Source organism: Panthera pardus, unplaced genomic scaffold, assembly GCF_024362965.1.
Source record: "Panthera pardus isolate Hobbes unplaced genomic scaffold, ASM2436296v1 HiC_scaffold_25, whole genome shotgun sequence".
NCBI lineage: Eukaryota > Metazoa > Chordata > Mammalia > Carnivora > Felidae > Panthera > Panthera pardus.
Window position 1 is genome coordinate 33564027 of NW_026526821.1, and position 19380 is coordinate 33583406.

Here is a 19380-nt window from a genome sequence, read left to right on the forward strand (position 1 = left end):
CAAGGTCACACTAATATTATTTTATTTTCTAGAGGTTTTATGGTTTTGCATTTTACACTTAGGTCTAGGATCCATTTTGAGTTAATTTTATGTCTATATTCATTTATTTCTGAATATGAATGCCCAGGTGTTCCAGTACCATTTGTTGAAAAGACTGTCCTTTCTTTAAAGAATCACCCTTGATCCTTTGTCAAAGGGCACTTAACTGTATTTGTGGGGTCTATTTTTGAGGTCTCAATTCTGTTCCATTTACTACTTTTATATTCTTTGGCCAATGCCATACTGTATTGATTATTGTATGTTTACAGTAAGTTATAAAGTTGGGTAGCAATGGTCCTTTCACATTGATCTTGATTTTTTTTTTGTTTGCTATTCAGACTCTCATTGGATTGGATGATGCCCACCTGCTTTACTGAGCAGATTAATACATTCTAATCTCACACAGAAACACCCTCACAGATATACCCAGAAATAATTTTTAATCTGGGATCCTTGTAGTTAGTCAAGTTGACACCTAAAATTAACCATCATAGAGATAAAGCAACTAGTTTCTCATCTGTACGTATGATGTTAACTATGGGTTTTATGGTTTTATGAAGTTGCTTTTATCAAGATCCAGATGTTCTTCCCTATTCTTAGTTTGTTAAGAGTTTTATCATGAATGTGTGCTGGACTATTTAAAACACTTTTCTGCATCTACTGATAGAATCATAGATTTTTCTTTATTCTCTTTATGTGATAAATTATATTACTTGATTTTCTAATATTGAATCAGTCTTGTATCACTTACATAAATCCCACTTAGTCATGGCAAATAATTCTATTAATACATTGTTGGGTTCAGTTCATCAATATTTGCTAAGAATTTTTGCATCCATGTTCATGACAGATACTGGTGTTTTGCTTTCCTCTAGTGCTTTGTCTGGTTTAACCTCACAAATGAGTTAGGAAATATATTCTCTTTCCTTTTATTTTCTGGAAAATATTGCAGAATTTTTGGTGTATTTCTTTTTTTAAAAAAAATTTTATGTTTATTTATTTTTGAGAGAGAGAAAGAGAGAGCATGAGTGAGGGAAGGACAGAGAGAGAGAGGGGGAGAGAGGATCCAAAGCAGGCTCTGCACTGACAGCAGAAAGCCTGACACAGGGCTTCAGCTCATGGACTGTGGAATCATCACCTGAGCTAGAGTCAGACACGTAACTGACTGAGCCAGATAGGTGGTGTAATTTCTTAAATGTCTTGTAGAATTCACCAGTGAACTTATCTAAGCCTAGTGATTTCTGTTTTAGAAAGTCATTACCTATTCAAAAATTTTAATGTATATGAGACAATTCATATTGTTTCCCCTTTTTTGAGTTTTGTCAGATAGTGTTTTTCAAGGAATTGGTTCATTTTATCTAGGTTTTCAAATTTGTGGACATATAGGCATTCATAATCTTTTATTAACTTTTTTATATTCATGGGTTCAGTGGTTATGGCCCCTTTTTCATTTCTGATATTAGTAATTTCTGTCTTCTTTATTTTTTTCATAGTTAGCCTGGATAGAGGTTCATCAATTACTGAACTTTGAAAGGAACAAATCTTTGCTTTTGTTGATTTCTCTATTGTTTTCCTGGTTTCAATTTAATTGAATGCCACTCTAATGTTTCTTCTCTGTTTTCTTCTGCTTGCTTTAAGTTTATATTGCTTTTTGTTCTTTTTTTTTTTTTTTTTTAGTTTCCTAAATTGGAAACTTACTGATTTTAGATCTTTCTTCTTTTCTAATATATTTTCAGTACTATGCATTTCCCTCTTAGAACTGCTTTGACTGTATCCTCCAAATTTTGATAAACTGTATCCTCATTTAATTTTATTATAATTATTTCTTCAGACAACTTAATTGACCCATGTGTTATTTAGAAGTATTTTATTTTCAGGTATTTTAGGACTTTTCAGTATTTTTATGTTATTTATTTCTAGTTTAATTCCACTCTGGTCTGAGAACATAATTTATTTGATTTCTATCCTTTTAAATTAATTGAGGTGTGTTTTATGGCTCAGAATGTGGTATATCTTATAAAATGTTTCATGTGAGCTTGAGAAGAATTTGATGTGTATTATGCTGCTAGTGATGAAGTATTCTATAAATGTCCATTAGATATATTTGTGGACATATATAGTAAAAGACAATGGAAGCTATAATATGCCAATAAATAGTATATAGTTTGTTATAATATACAGTAACAGTGAAGGATATTTTAAAGGAACTTAGGGCAAGAAGGAAAATTTATGGGTCTCACAGTGTTTTTTGAAGAAAGTACTAAGAAACTAGGCTATTAGACTTCTGTGTGAAATATACTTTGCTAAGGATATTATGAAAACACAAAGAAGGTATACTTTACAGGCCTAATGACATTCAAAATAAGATCTACTTTATAAGCAATAAATGACAAGGAAAAGAAGGTAGGGAGAGTGTTTCAGTCTAAGAGAAGAGCGTCTGGGCAAATTCTTAAGCAACAACAAGCATGGTAAAGTTAAGAAGCTGGAAGGAGATTCCTGGTGTGGAGAGGGCAGTAGATAGAAGCAAGGCTAGAGAAGAGATCTGGAACTGAGTCAGTCTAAATATAATAAAAAGATATTTACAGGTTTAAATGTAGGAGTGACATGTTAGGACAAGAATAATGGCAGCAGTGAATGTGGACCTCTTATCCTATTGCTTTGAAACATTTCTCTGTGGCCTTTGTGGTAGTTTAATCTTTTCCACAAGTCACTGCAGCACTGTGTCCCATGCTTCATGTTCTGCAGTGTGGCCTTGTCCCTCCATTATCAAAGGTAGAGTCTTCTTCCCTCCATTTGAATTTGGGTTGGCCTTAGTGACTTGCTTGACCAACAGAATATGACAGAGTAATTTCTTGGCCTTCAAGGTTAGGTCATAAGAAGCTTCGTGGCCTCCCCCTGGGTCTCTTAGAATGCTTGCTATTGATACATTTCCTCTCAGAGCCCATGTCTTGCTGACAGAATCCCAAACTACATGGAGAGGTGTCTGACACCCCTAGTGACAGGTTAGTTTTAGCTGAAATCCTGATTGACCTACAACTGCCAGACATTCTTAGTACCTAGTCCAGTTGAACCTTCAGATGAATGCAGTCCGTGCTGACTGCACTGCATAAGAGACTCTATGAAAGAACTGTCCAACTGAACCCAGTTAGCCCTCGGAAATCTGAAGGATATTAATCAAGTATTATTTTAAGCCACTAAGACTTGAGATGCTTTGTTCCATAGTAATAACAACAAAAAAAATGTCTTCAACATTTGCTATAGGCAGGTCTTAACCCTTCCTATCCAAATATACTTCCTATACCTCTTTTCTGTTGCTGATCAACTGTAACTGACTTCATTTGGCCACATGATTCTTCTCCTTAAACTTTCAACCTTAAACTTTCTCTCAAGATAATTTGTTCTTTTCCCCTACTAGACAGTAAAAAGAAAAATTCACTTCTGAGAAAACAGTATTGAAAAGAGTGAATTTATTAATCATGTGTTCTTGCTGGGTATCTTTTGTTCTCAGAATAATGTATTTGATTATTTTTTTTAAATTACTTTTAATGCTCATTATGAGACAGGAGTAAGCTTAATTAGAGACACAAAGATAAGTACAGGAACTCAAACTAGGAATGAACTAAATTACAATAAAAACAACATCTTTGAAGCTTAATATTCCACAAGTTTAGGCCAATTTCTTTATTTACTTGATTTTCCATTTAACATTCCAATTTGAGAGAAATGCTGAACTGTATCCAATATGGATTACATATTCTTCATCTAATTATAACTTGGTATCTAACATTACTGTCAAAATTTAATGCTAGGGGATTTTTTTGTGGTTAAATTAAAAACACAGAAATTGTGAAGTTCTGAGGAAAAGAGGAGCTTATAAAATGAAAGCCAAAATTTGCATAACAATTGCATATACATGTACACAGTAATTACACCATGTTTATTCCTATGCATTTTTCACTGTCTAGGCAAAGCTTAAGACTTTATTGATTTCTAAGAAACTGGAATTAATTGATAATATAATATTAAATACTGAAAAATGAATTTGTTCATGAATATTTAGTACTCTAGAGACTGGGAGGATAAAATAATTACTAAGATATCATCTGTACACTTGAAAAACATCTGGTCCTGGGTGGGAGACAGACATATTAAGCAATAATGTGCTATGGCAAAACCAAGTACTAAGCCAAGCTCAAAGGTTAAGGGGCACATAGAAAAGAAAATAACCAGCTCTACCTTGGGAATAAATGGGGATGGGTGGAGCATGAGCTACATTCAATTAAGTATAAAAAAGGGGGAAAAGGCATTCCAGGAAAGGGAACTAACCAGGCAAAGACAAAGAGTTACAAATGTGTCTATGGTGTTAGGACAAAGCTGAGAAATTAGGTTCACCTGAAACTTACACTGTGTGGAATCATGGGAGTGGTCAGAGATGAGTCTGTGAAGGTAAGCTTGAGGCCAATCAGGGGACACTGTTCAACATGTGAAGGAGTCTGAGTTTTACCCTGTAGTTAACTGTAGTTAATTAGGATCCAAAAGAACATTTCCTTAGCATAAAAGTGGTAGAAACTGATTGCTGTTTTAAAATCATAATTCTAGGACTATTAAGGAGGAAGAGACCAGTCCCAGAAGTATATGTGAGTGAATGGTACACTGAAATCTTTTCCAATGCCAATTTCACTCTCAATTCCCTAGAAGACTATTTCATGCCATCTTTTTTTTCTCCTCTAATTTTTAATACTGATCAACTTTCCTAGATGACAATTTTGCCTGTTACTGAACAGAGGAAAAACAGAGCATTCTGAATAGAGAAGTTCCACAATATCTGTCCTCCACCTACACTTGCACCCATGCCTTCTCCCATCTCTTCCATCTCAGGACAAACTATCCATACTCCTAGCAAAGGCCAAAACTTCTACTTGTGCACTAGATTCTATCTTATGTGCCCTACTCAAATGCTTTTCTCTTATTTAAGCATAATCAAATTATCCTGTTACCAGCTCTTTTCTACCAACACAAAATGCTCATTTCTCCCATTTTAAGATACAAACATCCTTTGAGTGCACTTCTTTATTTTCCTATTTCCCCTAACAACAAAGTTCCTCAAAAAAATTGTCTATACTCAAAAGTCTCCAATTTCTCTCTTCTCTTTCATCAAACCACCCAAGCAGGTTTTCTGCCATTCCACTGAAATGAAACTCTCTTAGCTCTGTCATATTTTACCCTCTATCCTCATTTTACTTTTCAGCATCACATCAGTTGATCATTCATTGATACTGGAGTCACTTTCTTAACTTGTGTTCTGAGACTCCAGTCTCTCATTGGCAGATCCTTTTTAGGTTTTCTTTATCTAACCTGGCCTTTGACATTTGGAATCTTTTGTGATTTGGTCCTTGAACATTTTCTCTTTCCTATTTATGACCACTGTCTTGGTGTTAGATTTACTGCCATTAGACTAAATGATATCTATATACTAAAGACATCTAAATTCCTATCTGTCCAGGACAAAAGAACCACAAATCCAACAACCTACTCAATAGCTCCACCTAGAAATCTAAGAGTAATCTCAAACTTAGGTACAAGATTAGGACTCTTGATCTCCCCTACTGAAACCTATCTAGTCACATCTTCCCTCATCTCACTTATTGACAACTCCATCTCGTTTCTCAGACCCCAAACTAAACTAAAATTGTTAATAATCTAAACTTCTCACTTACTTCAATAGTCCATAATACAGCTCATCTGCAAATAGTAGTGACTTTACCTTCAAAATATACACATAATCTGACCACTATCACCACCTTCATTGTGAACACACTGGTGTTACAACAAATTAGTCCAATCCACCCTCATCTCTGGCGAAAATTATTGCAGTTTTCTAACCAGCCTCGTTGCTTTGGATGTTAGCCCCCCAAAAGCTCTTCTCAAAAAAGCAATTGGGGTTTTACAGTTAAAACATAGATCATATCTCATCTCTACTCAAAAATCTTATCTCATTCCAGGTAGACACTAAAGTTCATAGAATAGCCAGCAAAGCCCTGTATACTGAGATTTTCCCTCCAACCCGTTGCCACTTAGACCTCATATTCTCTTACATTTTTCTTTAAAATCTTTTTCATCTCTATTGGCCCTTTACCTGTTCCTTAAACTTTCCATATGTGCTCTTGCCTTTAGACCTTTGCCTTGATGTTCCTTTTACCTTGAATCTGTTTCTACAGGTATCCACAAGGTTCCCATACCTTCTTTAGGACTTTAATCAGAGCTCATTTTCTCAAAGAAATTTTGAGTAATCCTCTCTAAAATTGTGACTCCTACCTGTTGACCCTTTTAAAATCTTTTCCTGGTTTACTTATGTTAATAATACTTATAACCACCCAATGTTCTACTTATATTACTTATTTTATATCACTAAATGTTTATTTACCCACCCATCCTCATAAATGCAATGTAAACTCCAGGAAGGCAGTAATTTTCATCTGTTTTGATTATTGCTTTGTTCCCATAACTTGATTGGTTTCCAGACAAATAATGGTCATTCAATAAATACCTGCTTAATGAATTAAAAAATATGCAACTGCAAAAGAATAATAAACACAGATGACAGGTTGAGAAAAATAAAACATATATGTTGTGGAGAAGAGATTAATTTTACTACTTTTGAAGAGATCTTATAAATTGCTAAGGCAAAGACCATATACCAGTAGAAAAATAAACACATGTAGCCTTAAAACAGAAAAAAAAAACAATTAAAATCATGAGTAATTAAAATATACGAAGTAAAACAATTACACACAATATTTATACTTGCAAAGATTTAAAAGAAATACAAGTCTATGGTAGATGAAAGTAAGAACTGAGAATTCTGTTTAACTGAAAAGAGAAAATATAAATGAGTTCAAATAGGGGAAATTGAAAACATGCATAACAATCTTAATAAGGGTATACCTTTCTTTTTTTTCAAAACTTTTTAATGATTATTTATTTTAGAGAGAGAGAGACAGTGCAAACAGTGGAGGGGCAGACAGAGAAGGAGACATGCAATCTGAAGCAGGCTCCAGGCACCAACCTGTCTGCCCAGAGCCTGATGCGGGGCTCAAAATCATGAACCATGAGATCATGACCTGAGCCAAAGTTGGAGCCTCAACCAATGAGCCACCCAAATGCCCCAAGGGTATACCTTTCAATGTAGAAAACCACTTCTTGGAAGTTCTTTAGTTCTCCTTCATTCACTAATATGCAAAGTATGTGGGCAGAATGGAGAGCAAAAACAAAAGTTCTCTTCCCCTATCAAATTTAATGTTGTTACAGAAAATAATATAAATTATAACTGGAACACTTTTAGAAAAGAAACACATTTATACATGGTGCTGTAAGCATTTATGAATAGGTATCTGATCTACTTTAGAGGTCAGGAAGAACTTTCAAAAATAAATTATTTTTAACCTCATATCATTTGATAAGTAGCATTAGAAGTCCAAGCAAGAGACGAGGGTGATTAGATACACGTTGTGGACTATTTATTGTCAGGCACTGTGCCAAGCACTGGGGCAAAATTATGAATAAAGCAGTTAAGGCTTCAGCCCTCATGGTACCTACATTTATTGGGGGTAATTGTGGTTTGGGTAGGAGACAGCTGTTGAGATTACAAGAAGAATGTAGATTTGAGATATATTTTTGGATCATTATACAAAGGGCTTGATAAGAAATTTGACTCTGTCAGTAAAGGAAAGGCAGCAATCCTAGATCACCTTAATGATTTTAAATTACCCCTAGGTGACGGTATGCCATTTACTGGGATAGGAAGACAGGTGTTAGTGGAGGGGGATAGCAATGGTTCTATTTCAGATATATCAATTTTGTACTGTTTCTGAGACATCAATACCAGTTGACAAGAGCCATTTTTCTAAGAGTCTAAAGCTAAGAAAAGAAGACTAGTTTGGTTGTGTGAATCTGGAAGATGCTTAAAGAGGTAACACTTAGAAAACCTAAGGAAAACATGGGAACAGAAAAGTGAAGGAAACCTTAGAGAAGTGAAGAGAAGAGAGCATGAGAGACAGGGAGGGAAAAGAGTAGAGAAGCAAAGGAGAAGAAAAAGGAAAATTCAAGATGAAGGGAATTAATAAGGCTCCGGATACATTAATACACTTGGAGTCTGGCCAGCAGACACAGTAAAGGAGAGGGAGAAGAGGAGTGGCCAAAAAAGAGATGGGGTAATGAGATTCAAAGTTTGGCTGCTAGAACTGACCTTCAATAGAGAAGTGGAACAGTGTGGGAGAGCACCTTCTTTATTTTCAGAGAAGCAAAGACAGGCCAGGAGTGTGTGTGTGTGTGTGTGTGTGTGTGTGTGTGTGTGTGTAAGTTTCTCGCTGGCAGTGGAGGTTGGAGGGATTACCTTCTGATGGCTATTGTATTCTCTATGAACTGTGAGGTTCAGTCATCTGCTGAGAGTCTGGAGGGAAGTGGGGAAAGATTTGATGGTTCAAGGAGGCTGAAGATTTAAAATAATCAGTGTGTAGAGGGGATAAAGTATTGCCAAATAGAAGAGTTTGAAAGCCTATGTAATATAACTATGAATATTTTGTGAAATCAACTTTTCTGTCATGATTTTCACTAGCAGACCTCATCTGCAACCAAGAAGGAACAGAAATAAAATAAGCTATGCTGGATTTGGGGCACTTGAATGTGATGAAGAATACAGAGTACCAAACAAGGGATTTAATTTGTTGACAAGAATTATATTGAATTATGAGCTATGCATACAAAGAATTACATAATCAACTTTGTTCATAAGATGAAAAATGAAAATTCTGTAGAAAGATTCATCAATAAGGGATTACACATATTTAGATATACAGTATGAAAGATGATCAAACAGCAATTTCAAATGATGATGATCTCTTTGTTTACTGACATGGAAATACATCCAACATATATGGTTAGGTATGAAATTCAGGCTACCAAGGTACATATAAAGAATTATTTCATTTCTATTTAAAAACAATTCTTTGATACCAAGTGTTGGCAAGGAAGTAGAGCAACTGGGACTCTCATGTCCTGCCAGGGAAAGTGTAAATTATTATAGCAATTTTGGAAACTCATTGTCAGTGTTTATTAAAAAAAAATATATATATATATATATATATATATATATATATACACACTCCTAGAATCCAGCTAGCAATTCTCCTCAGTATATAACAAACAGATACAGGTTCCCAAACTCTGCATAAAGCATGCACTAAACTTTCATGGCCCTAAACACGAAACAGTCCAATGACAAAATGGTTAAAAAAACTGTGGCACATTATATAATGCAAATATATATCAATGAGAAGAAACAAATTACAATGAGAAGTAACACTATGAGTATATCTTATGAGCATAATCTTCTACATTAGCCAACATGAAAGAATACATAATGTGTGATTCCATCCATATAATATTCAGAAACAGGAAAAACTTCTCAGTGGTGTTAGGAATTGGAAAATTTACCTTTGGTAGAGAAAGGTAGTTATGGGAGAAATGCTGGAGTTCAAAACTGTTCTGTCTCTAGTTTCAAAAATGCGTATGTGTTCACTTTCTGTATCATGCTATGCTTTAATAACGATTACATAAAGATAGTCCTCACATAAAAAAATCTGCAAAGAAATATATCCATAGGTTAATAGCTGTGTAATCTGTATGATAAGTTTATTGGTGATTTCTATATTTTCTTTATACATTTTGTTCCACGTGGATTTTTATATTACAAGTGTATTACTTTTATATGCAGAAAAACAATGAAGCCCTTTGCTTTTTTTCTAAATGTGCTAAATGTGGTTTGAAGAATAGCCACTCTAAAAGTATGTAGTTCATTTTTCATATTCAGAAAAAAAAAAAACTTTACCTCTTCAAATACTTCTAGGATACTGAAAAAGAAAATTAATATCAATTCTTATTATTTCAGTCTGCTGTCAACATTAGACCTTAATAATTTAATTTCTAACACATTTAAAGTTTAGTCTAATACTAAAACAAATTGTTTGCCTATTTCTGGCATTAATTTTTTAAATAGGGCAGGTCCATCTATTAAAACTGAGTTAATCTCCTTAAATTCTTTACTGTGAACTCATTTTTAAGACACCTACTTATATTTCACCTCTAATGGAATGGGAGAGGATACTGCAGAAAATACTCAATTATTGTTAATCCCCTTCTTTCCCATGCAAGTCATATCAATCTTAAGTTTTTTTTCCTCCATAGTGCAAGGGTCTATTTAACGAAATGCATGTGGTTAAGTTTGTTGCTCTAATAAAGTTCAAGAGGATGGAGTTAAATTAGTACAGGGTAATTACTTATAATTAGATATTCTTAATGGAAACTGAATAAGTCCTAAGTTATTCTAAAAACTTGCTTGCTTAAATGTGCTGTTCCATTGGCAACTCCTCTATGCCCTCCCCACATGGAAAGAAGAAAACTGCTTTCCAGTTTTCAAGGCAGAATTCCATTTGCCATAGAAAATACTCCAAGGCATACTCTGAGAAAGTTTCTAAACAGTTATTGTTCGTTAAACTAAAGAACAGCTAACTAAAACCTTGAAATTTAGACTATGCAGATACCTATCCCTTACAAAAAAAAGGGTGGAAAACAGGAGTCCACACTACAGAAATATGACTATACTTTAAAGGGCAGTGAGGATGGAGGGCGAGGTAGAGGACATACAATCTCTGAGGATCAAGTGTGATTATCTGTTGTCTACTGAGTTAGACACCTGGTTGTGAAGCTGTCTTGAAAACTCATCAGGTGTCTATCCATATTTGCTGCTGGGCAAAAAAACTGCCTCTGGGTAATGGCCAGCTACATGAGGGTACCTTGTGAACCCCAGAGCTCTACAAGCAATGTGGTGTTCAGCAGGCCATGCCAAGGGGACCACATCTGTTTTCAGTTGGAGATGTCTTCACACCAAAGAAGTGGAAGAGATAGCCAAAGACACAAGCAGCCAGCACTCCTATAAAATCACCAGGACTTCGATTTTTATCTTTCTCTCATCAAAACAGCAGAGAGGTTAACTTCTCCAATTGACAGATGTGTAAAAGGCTAGTGCAAAAAGAAGCCTGACATGCTTTATGAAACTCCATGGCAGAAGAATGTTTTCTTCCCTGCCATGTGAAAAATGTAAGTTTAAATGACTTCCACATGGGGAATTTTGGTTACTCCACGTGAGACCCTGACTTTTGTCTTCTACATGCTTTTGCTCTCCAAATTAGATTTGTTCATTTGCTTAAACCTGTGTGTGTGTGTGTGTGTGTGTGTGTGTATGTGTGTGAGAGAGAGAGAGAGAGAGAGAGAGAGAGAGAGAGAGAATTCTAAATAATAGGCTCCTCCTGGTCCCAATGCAATGAAACTTTTGATCAGTAACTCAAACTCAGGCAAAAGTAAGTTTCGTCAGAATAGAACATCTAGGGATCTTATCTAACCTGAAAAGTTGAGACTGCATTTTAGTTAAATATCTTGTGTTTTCCTGACATTATGGAGCAGGGACATGAGAGAAAGAAAAGAGATATTAAATAATACTACCATGACTTAGCCATGCCTATTCACTGGGCCACAGTGAATTTTCTTTTTGGCTTACTACATAGATTGAGTTTGTGGTACTTGCACTGTTTCTTAAGGAAAAATCAAATTGCCAATCAAATCCTAATGTATCTTTAAATTATGCATAAATAAATTACAGAAACCAGTGAGTGAAGTGAAGAAGGTGTGAAAACACTATTGTAACATTAATTGAATACAAGGCATATGTACTATCTTCAGTTCCGAAATAGGTATCAATCTTCTCCTTTTGCAGAGGAGGTCACTGACCAGAGACTTTAAATAATTTTTCCAAGTTAATACAGATAATAAGTGACGGAAGAAGTTCAAATTATGACCTTATTTCAAAGCCCACTTTCTTTCCTTACATCATCTCTAGAGATACCTAGCTCCTAGGATAATAAAGCCTTATGTTTTAAAAACATGGCTACAAATTCTTTGACACTTCTGTCAAAAGGAGGGGTCTTTATTTCCTCTCCTTGAGTATGGCTCTACCTCAGTGATGCATTTGTAACCAATAGGCTACAGTGGAAGTAACTCTATATAGTTTGTAAGTAGGCCAAAGAAGACCCTCTGGCTCCACCCAGTTCTTACTGGGTACCTGCTCACTACTCTGATATTACCATGTTGGAAATGACAGAGGCAGGTGTCCTGGTTGATAGTCTGTCTAGCCAAGCACAAAGCCAGTAGCCAAAGTCAATTGCCAGTCATATTACTGAGCCATCTTAAATGTTCAATCCAGTTGAGCTTTGAGATGACTGCATCCCTAGGAGACAACTAAATTCAACTACACGAGATCCTATGAAAGAGTAGCCTAGTCAAGACGTTTCTAAATCCATGAACCATAAAATTGTTAGCAAAATAAAGCAATTGCCATTTTATGCTGCTGAATTTTGGGATAATTGTTACACAGCAACAGTAATTAAAACACAATTCAGAAACAGGCAATGAAGCATCAGCAAGAGATATGGGAGGTGGTTCTTTTGGTTTTTGATTCATCTTCACTGGTTCATAAGCAGAATTCAAGTACAGCACAGGGGATAGGAACATGGACATTAGAGGCAGACAAACCTGGCTATATTTCATCATGGCCAATTACTAGTTCTAGTATGGCTTAAGGTACTTAAATTTTCTAAGACTCATCTGTGTAATGAAGGTGATAATAGCATATTAGAGAAATAGTCTGCTTCTCTGTTCTAGAGAAACAGAACCAATAGGAAAGATGTGTGTGTGTACACACACATATATAACTAATATATTACTATAGTTATGTATGATTTTATTTTAAGGAAAGATTTATTATAAGAAATTGGCTCATGCAGTTATGGAGACTGAGAAGTCCTAAGATCTGCAGCTGGCAAGGTGGAAACACAAGAGAGCCAAAGATATAGATTTAGTTCCAGCCCAGGTCTGAAGGTCTTAGAATAAGAGAACCAATGGTATAAGTTCCAGTCCGAAAGCTGACAGGCTCCACACTCAAGAGTTTTTGTTTCAGTTTGGGTCTGAAGGCAGGAGAAGACCAATACTAATGTTCCAGCTCAAGTAATCAGGCAGGAAAAATCTCATCTTCTTATGCCCTCCTTTTTATTCTTGTAGGGTCTCCAATTGATTGGATGAGAGCACCCCCATTAGGGAGGACAATATACAGGTCCAAATATCAATTCCAAAAGAACCTTTACAGTCATACCCAGAGTAATGTTTGACAAAAATCTTAGCACATCACAGCCTGGTAAAGTTGACAAATAAAATTAACCATCACAAGTCCACACTTTATAACTGGATACCCATATGCATCTCCTTAAATGATACTTAATCTCCAAATAGATAATAACAAAGTCATAATTCCACTTAACATGATACAACTATCCTGAATACAACTGAAAACATTCTAACTCTTTCTCTACAAAAGGAGATAAAATTTTTGAGTGATGTTTACTCTTCTTCTTGATACCCCCAAGACTTAAATACAATAATTTAAAATTAACAATATTTGAATATTATGATATCAAGTCAGTACATTTTGAGATGCCTGGGTGGCTCAGTTGGTTAAGCATCTGACTCTTGGTTTCAGCTCAGGTCATGAACTCACAGTTCATGGTTCAAGCCCTGCTTCAGGCTCTGTGCTGACAGTGTGGACCCTGCTTGGGAATCTCTGCCTCTCCCCCCACTCACATGTGTGCTCTCCCTCTCTCAAAATAAATAAACTTTACAAAATAAAGTCAATGCATCTTATGTTACATGATAAGGAATAAGAGAGGGAAGAAAACAAAGACATAAAACTATGTATTCATATTCACACAAACATTCATAATAAAGTAAGTAGGAAATACTCATGACAATTGCAGTCCTGATTTCTGTAATTAGTTATTTGGTCACTTAAAAAAACTTTTTTAATGTTTGTTTATTTTTGAGAGAGACAAAACACAAGCAGGGGAGGGGCAGATAGAGAGAGGGAGACACAGAATCTGAAACAGGCTTCAGGCTCCCAGCTGTCAGCACAGAGCCCAATATGGGGCTTGAACTCAGGAATGGTTAAGATCATGACTTGAGCCTAAGTGGAAACTTAGCCGACTGAACCACCCAGGTGACCCTGGCCACTTTTTTTTAATGACTATCTTCTTCTATTACCAACTCTGGATTCCTCTGTCTTCTGAAAACATATAAAATGGTACTGAGCCTAGTCAGGTGACCCAGACTTTCATTTCAGAAGGGTCTGGCACTATTAGTGGTCCTGCCAGGATTAGGTGTCATACTCTTCCACTGACTGTAATCACGTGGCATCTTAATACTAATAGATACATTAAAATATTTCTTGTATTTCAGACATAATCTTTATCTTTGCTGTGAAGTAGTAGTCTAATCGGCCCTTGGCGATCAGAGTCCATTAACCCAACCAGCACAGTAATTCCCTTCCTTGCTTTTTGGTTCAGAAACAGGAGATACCCAAAATGACCTGGAGGCAATCTTAACCTTGACTTTGATGGAATGACTGTTGTGTCTCCTTGTGGAAGCATTCCTTCCTTTGGATCTAAGACCTAAAGGCCAGCAGAGCATATGGTCATTGCAACAGGAAGCAAAAATTTTACTAGTGAGTCACTAGAGGGATATGGTGGGTAGTTCCACTCCCATCTCCACCTCTGATGCCTGGACCTATGAATCCTGGCTTTCAGAGAAATAGCACCACATAATGGATCTGATACAGAGCATATACAGCCTTCTGAAGAACCCTGCTGTGGTCCAGCAAAGTACTGCCACCACTTGCATTGTACCTGAGTCTTCAAAGGGCCATTTCACCATTTTATTAAGCCACCTGCTTCAGAATGGTGGACACATGGAAAGGCCTGTAAATTCTATGAGCAGGGGCCCATTGCTACATGTTATTTTCTGTGAAGTTCCTTAATCAGAAGCAACGCTCTATGGAATAGCATGATGGTGGGTAAGGCATCTTAAGTCCACATATGGCAGAAACTTTGCTTGCAGGGAAGGCAAATTCATATCCAGAGCATCTATTCCAATAAGAGCAAAATGCTCCCCTTCCATGATGGATGTGGTCCAATGTAATCAACGTGCCACCAGGTTACTGGCTGAGCACCCTGGGAAATAATGCCATATTGTCATATCCCAGACTCAATATTGGTCTTTGCTGCTGGCAATCTGAGCACTCAGCAATGGCTTTAATCAGGTTGGCTTTAGTGAGTAGAAGTTCATACTACTGATTCCAAGCATTCTCTTCATCTCTGCCACCATCACCCTTTGTTCATTAACTCTTTGGGCAGTAACAGGAGTATCTGGGGAAAGAAGCTGACTGGTATCCACACAAGACATTTTATTAACTTAATTAAAATAGTCCTGTGTTGAGGTCACCCCTTGATGAGCATTCTCATGCAAAACATTTTTTTCCCATTCTGAAAGAACTATCCACTAACTCTCCCAAATTTCCTTATCACCAATTTTCTAATCATGTTCCTTCCAAATCTATGACATACAGACAAACCATTGGCCACCACCCATGAATTTGTATATAATCACGTGTCTGACATGTCTTTCTCCAAGCAAAGTGAACATTAAGGTTCATTGGGATGATCTCCCTTCATATCTGTCTGTCCGGGATGTCCCAGGAAGGGACTGTGTACAGATATCCATTTTCTGGCATAAACATCTATAAACCAGGCTCAAGTCTTCTCTTCCTCTGTCAAATGATCTTAGGGAACTTCCCATGAAGCCAAAAGCACAGTCTGGGAGAGAGGAGTTAGTGTGACAAGAGTGAGGACTGTGGGCATTTGGGCCACTTATTCAAATAACTTACTTGTACCTTAAAGGCCTACTCTGGCACCATTTCCTATATATCCCCTCTGCTTGATGGTGTGGCGCAACTGTGCTGCGAGGTCAGATAACACCCAGTTCGTGACAGGCAGGACAGGTTATGTGGAAACTTGGTGACCCATAAAGTCTCTGTTAAGGCCCTGCAGCAGGCCAAGAGCTAGTCTCAAAAGGAGAGTAGGTTTTTTTTGCAGAGGATGGTAGTGCTTTGCTCCAACAACCTAAGGGGCCATTGCTGTGATTCATCTGTAGGGGCCTGCCAAAGGCTCCAAACAACCCCCCTATTACAAGTGACACGTCAAATGCCATTGGAACTGCTGGATCTTATGGCCCAAGTGGCAGAAAGTTTGCCTGGAAGCCTGGACCTATTACAGAGTATTCTCCTATTCTGAGCCCCACTCAAAACTATGCTTTTTGGGTCACTTAGCAAATGGGTTGGAGTAAAACACTCAAGTGAGGAATAAGTGGCGTCCAAAAACCAAAGCAGCCCACTAGGCATTGTGCCTCCTTCTTGGTTGTAGGAGGGGCCAGATGTGGCAACTATCTTGTCTTTCCCCTTAGAAGGCCTATCTTGACATGCCCCACAGCACTGGAACCCTAGAAATTTCACTGATGTACAAGGCCTCTGAATTTCTGTCGTATTTATTTCCCACCCTCTGACATGCAGATGTATTACTAATAAATCTAGAACAGTTGTTACTTCTTGCTCACTAGGTCTTGTAATGTCATCAATATAATGGATTGGTGTGGTATCTTGTGGAAGGAAAAGGCAATCAATATTCCTTTGAGCTAAATTATGACATAGATCTCAAGAATTGATATACTTCTGAGATAGGAAAACGATGATGTATTGCTGGCCTTGGCAGCTGAGAGCAAAATGGCCTCTAGTGACCCTTATAGACAGGGATGGAGAAAAGGGCATTTTCCAGATCAGTAGCTGCATACCAGGTAGCAGAGGATGTGTTAATTTGTTCAAATGATGTAACCACATCTGGAACAGCTGAAATTGTAGTCACTACCTGGTTAAGCTTTATGACAACTCATTGTCATTCTCCAAAATCCAGCTGCCTTCTGCATAGACCAAATAGGCAAGTTGAAGAGGGAGGCAGTGAGAATCACTACACCTACATCGTTCAAGTCCCTGATGGTGGCAGTAATCTCTGCAGTCCCTCCAAGAACACAGTATTGTTTCTGTTTTGCTATTTTCCTAGGTAGAGGTGGTTCTAGTATTTTTCACTTGGCCTTTCCCATAATAGCCCTCACTTCACTGGCCAGGGAACCACTCTGGTGATTCTGGCAGCTGCTGAGTATGGCTATTCCAGTTGTGCATTCCAGAACTGGGGACATAACCACAGGATGTGTTCCCTCTGGGCCCATTGTGAGACAAGCTTCACCTAAATCTCCATTGATCATCTGATTTCCAGAAACCCCTACTCTGACTAGTGGGCCACAGTGATATTTTGGGTGTTCTGGAATTAGTTCAGAGGCAGTGGCCAGCAGTCCCTGAAAATTCTGATTATTTGTGTTTCACCCATGGACAGCTGCCCTGGTAAAAGGCCATAGGTCCCTTTGGGGCAGTCTGGGAGAAAGATTAACAGTATAAATTTTGGCAGTGTACTGGGATCCTTCCTCAAGGGGACCCAGCTTCCTCTTCATTCAAGAGGTTCTGGTTCTATAAACTGGCTCAAATATGGGAACTGATGGAGAGGCTGTGACTTTCTGTTTTTATGATTCAAGTTAGACTTTTGTTCATTGACCTAAAACATTCTTGTTTATACAGATCAAGTAAGAATTTAATAGACTTCCTACCTATTTCACTTTTAGGAACACAATGATTAGCCAGAGCCATAGGTCTGCATGGGTCAGAGTATTCTGATTGCTGCTTTGACTCTGTTGTTCATTATGGTAACCATGTCCATCTTGCCCTTGATGGTTACATGCTGCCACCTGGCCCCTGCTACTATGGGATCTAATTACTTTCACTGCATTTAGGTTCCCTAATTCAGTAACTGCAATTCCCACTGTAAGATGTGACCTACAGATAAGAGTGAGCACAGAGCTCTTCAAGGATAAGGATGACTAGGTCTAAAGTGAGAACTCACACAAATTTTAAAACCTGAATCACATAACTAGTTTCTCAGCATAGTGAGTGTAAACTTACTTGTGCCTTCTCCTAGCAAGAATGACATCATGGATCTGATAGTGACACATATGTACTAATGGGTAGATTTCCAAGTGTGTCTGGTATCAACAGTGATAGCATTGATTAGGAACATGCACACAGACATCCTTATTATAGCTTTTAAAGCCTTTGTGTTAAAGCTATGCCCCAGCATTTATGCACATATGTTGTTCTGTGTTGTCATAACATAACCATGCTCATGTGATTATTTTTCAGCTTTAAATTGTGTACTATTTTAGTCATTTCGGGGCACTATAATAGTACTATAGATAGACTGGGTGGCTTATTAACAACAGACATTTTTTTTCTCACATCTCTGGAGACTGGAAATCCAGGATCAGGGTGCCTGCATGGTTAGATTTTGCTGAGGATCCATTTTTGTAGGTTGCAGACTGCTAACGTCTCCTTGTATCTTCACATGATGATGGAAGAAGAGAGGGCTATTTGGGGTCCCTTTTAAGAGGGCACTAACCCTACTCATAAGGGCTTCATCCTCTTGACTTAATTACTTCTCCAAATTCCCACCTCTTAATACCATCACACTGGTGGTTAGGATGTCAATGTGTGAATTCAGGGGAGACACATTCAGTCCATAACATGCACTGAAGCCTTAAGTGCACATATCATGAATGTACAGCTCATTTAATCTTACAGGCAGATAAAAAATGTTCATGTAATTTTAATAATTATTTTCTTACTGCTTCACAAATATAGTTCTTAATCCCTAGAATTAGAGCAAACAGCCATTCTACAGTAAAGAGTGCCAGGATCGAGGTTAGATTATCAGGGTTAACTTGTCAACTCTACCATTGCCCAACCTCTCTGTGAATGACTTTTCTCATCTATAAAATTGTTATAATAATATACCTACCTCATAGATATATTAAATGAGTTAATACATGCAAAGAGCTTAAAATGTGGCCCATAAGAATCTCTCAATAAATATAAGCCTTTTTTAATGCTTATTTCATTTCCCCTTATAGTACCTATTACCCACCAGATGGTGCCTGAAGTGAAGTGCTTGCTGAATGAATAGGAAGGAAAAATTAGAGACCTTTACCTAACAGAATATAATGTTTCAATGAAGTTACACCATTCAGAGAAAGCAATTTGTCCTTGTTTATATGGAAGACAAACAAGGAGCTGGACTTTGACTTCAAGCTGTGTGAATAGAAGATGGCATTGCTTCCGTGACCCACATTCACAGCGAGTAAGACCAGAGAAAAACAGCTTTTAGGAGCCCAACAGGAATTGTCACCTAAGACTCG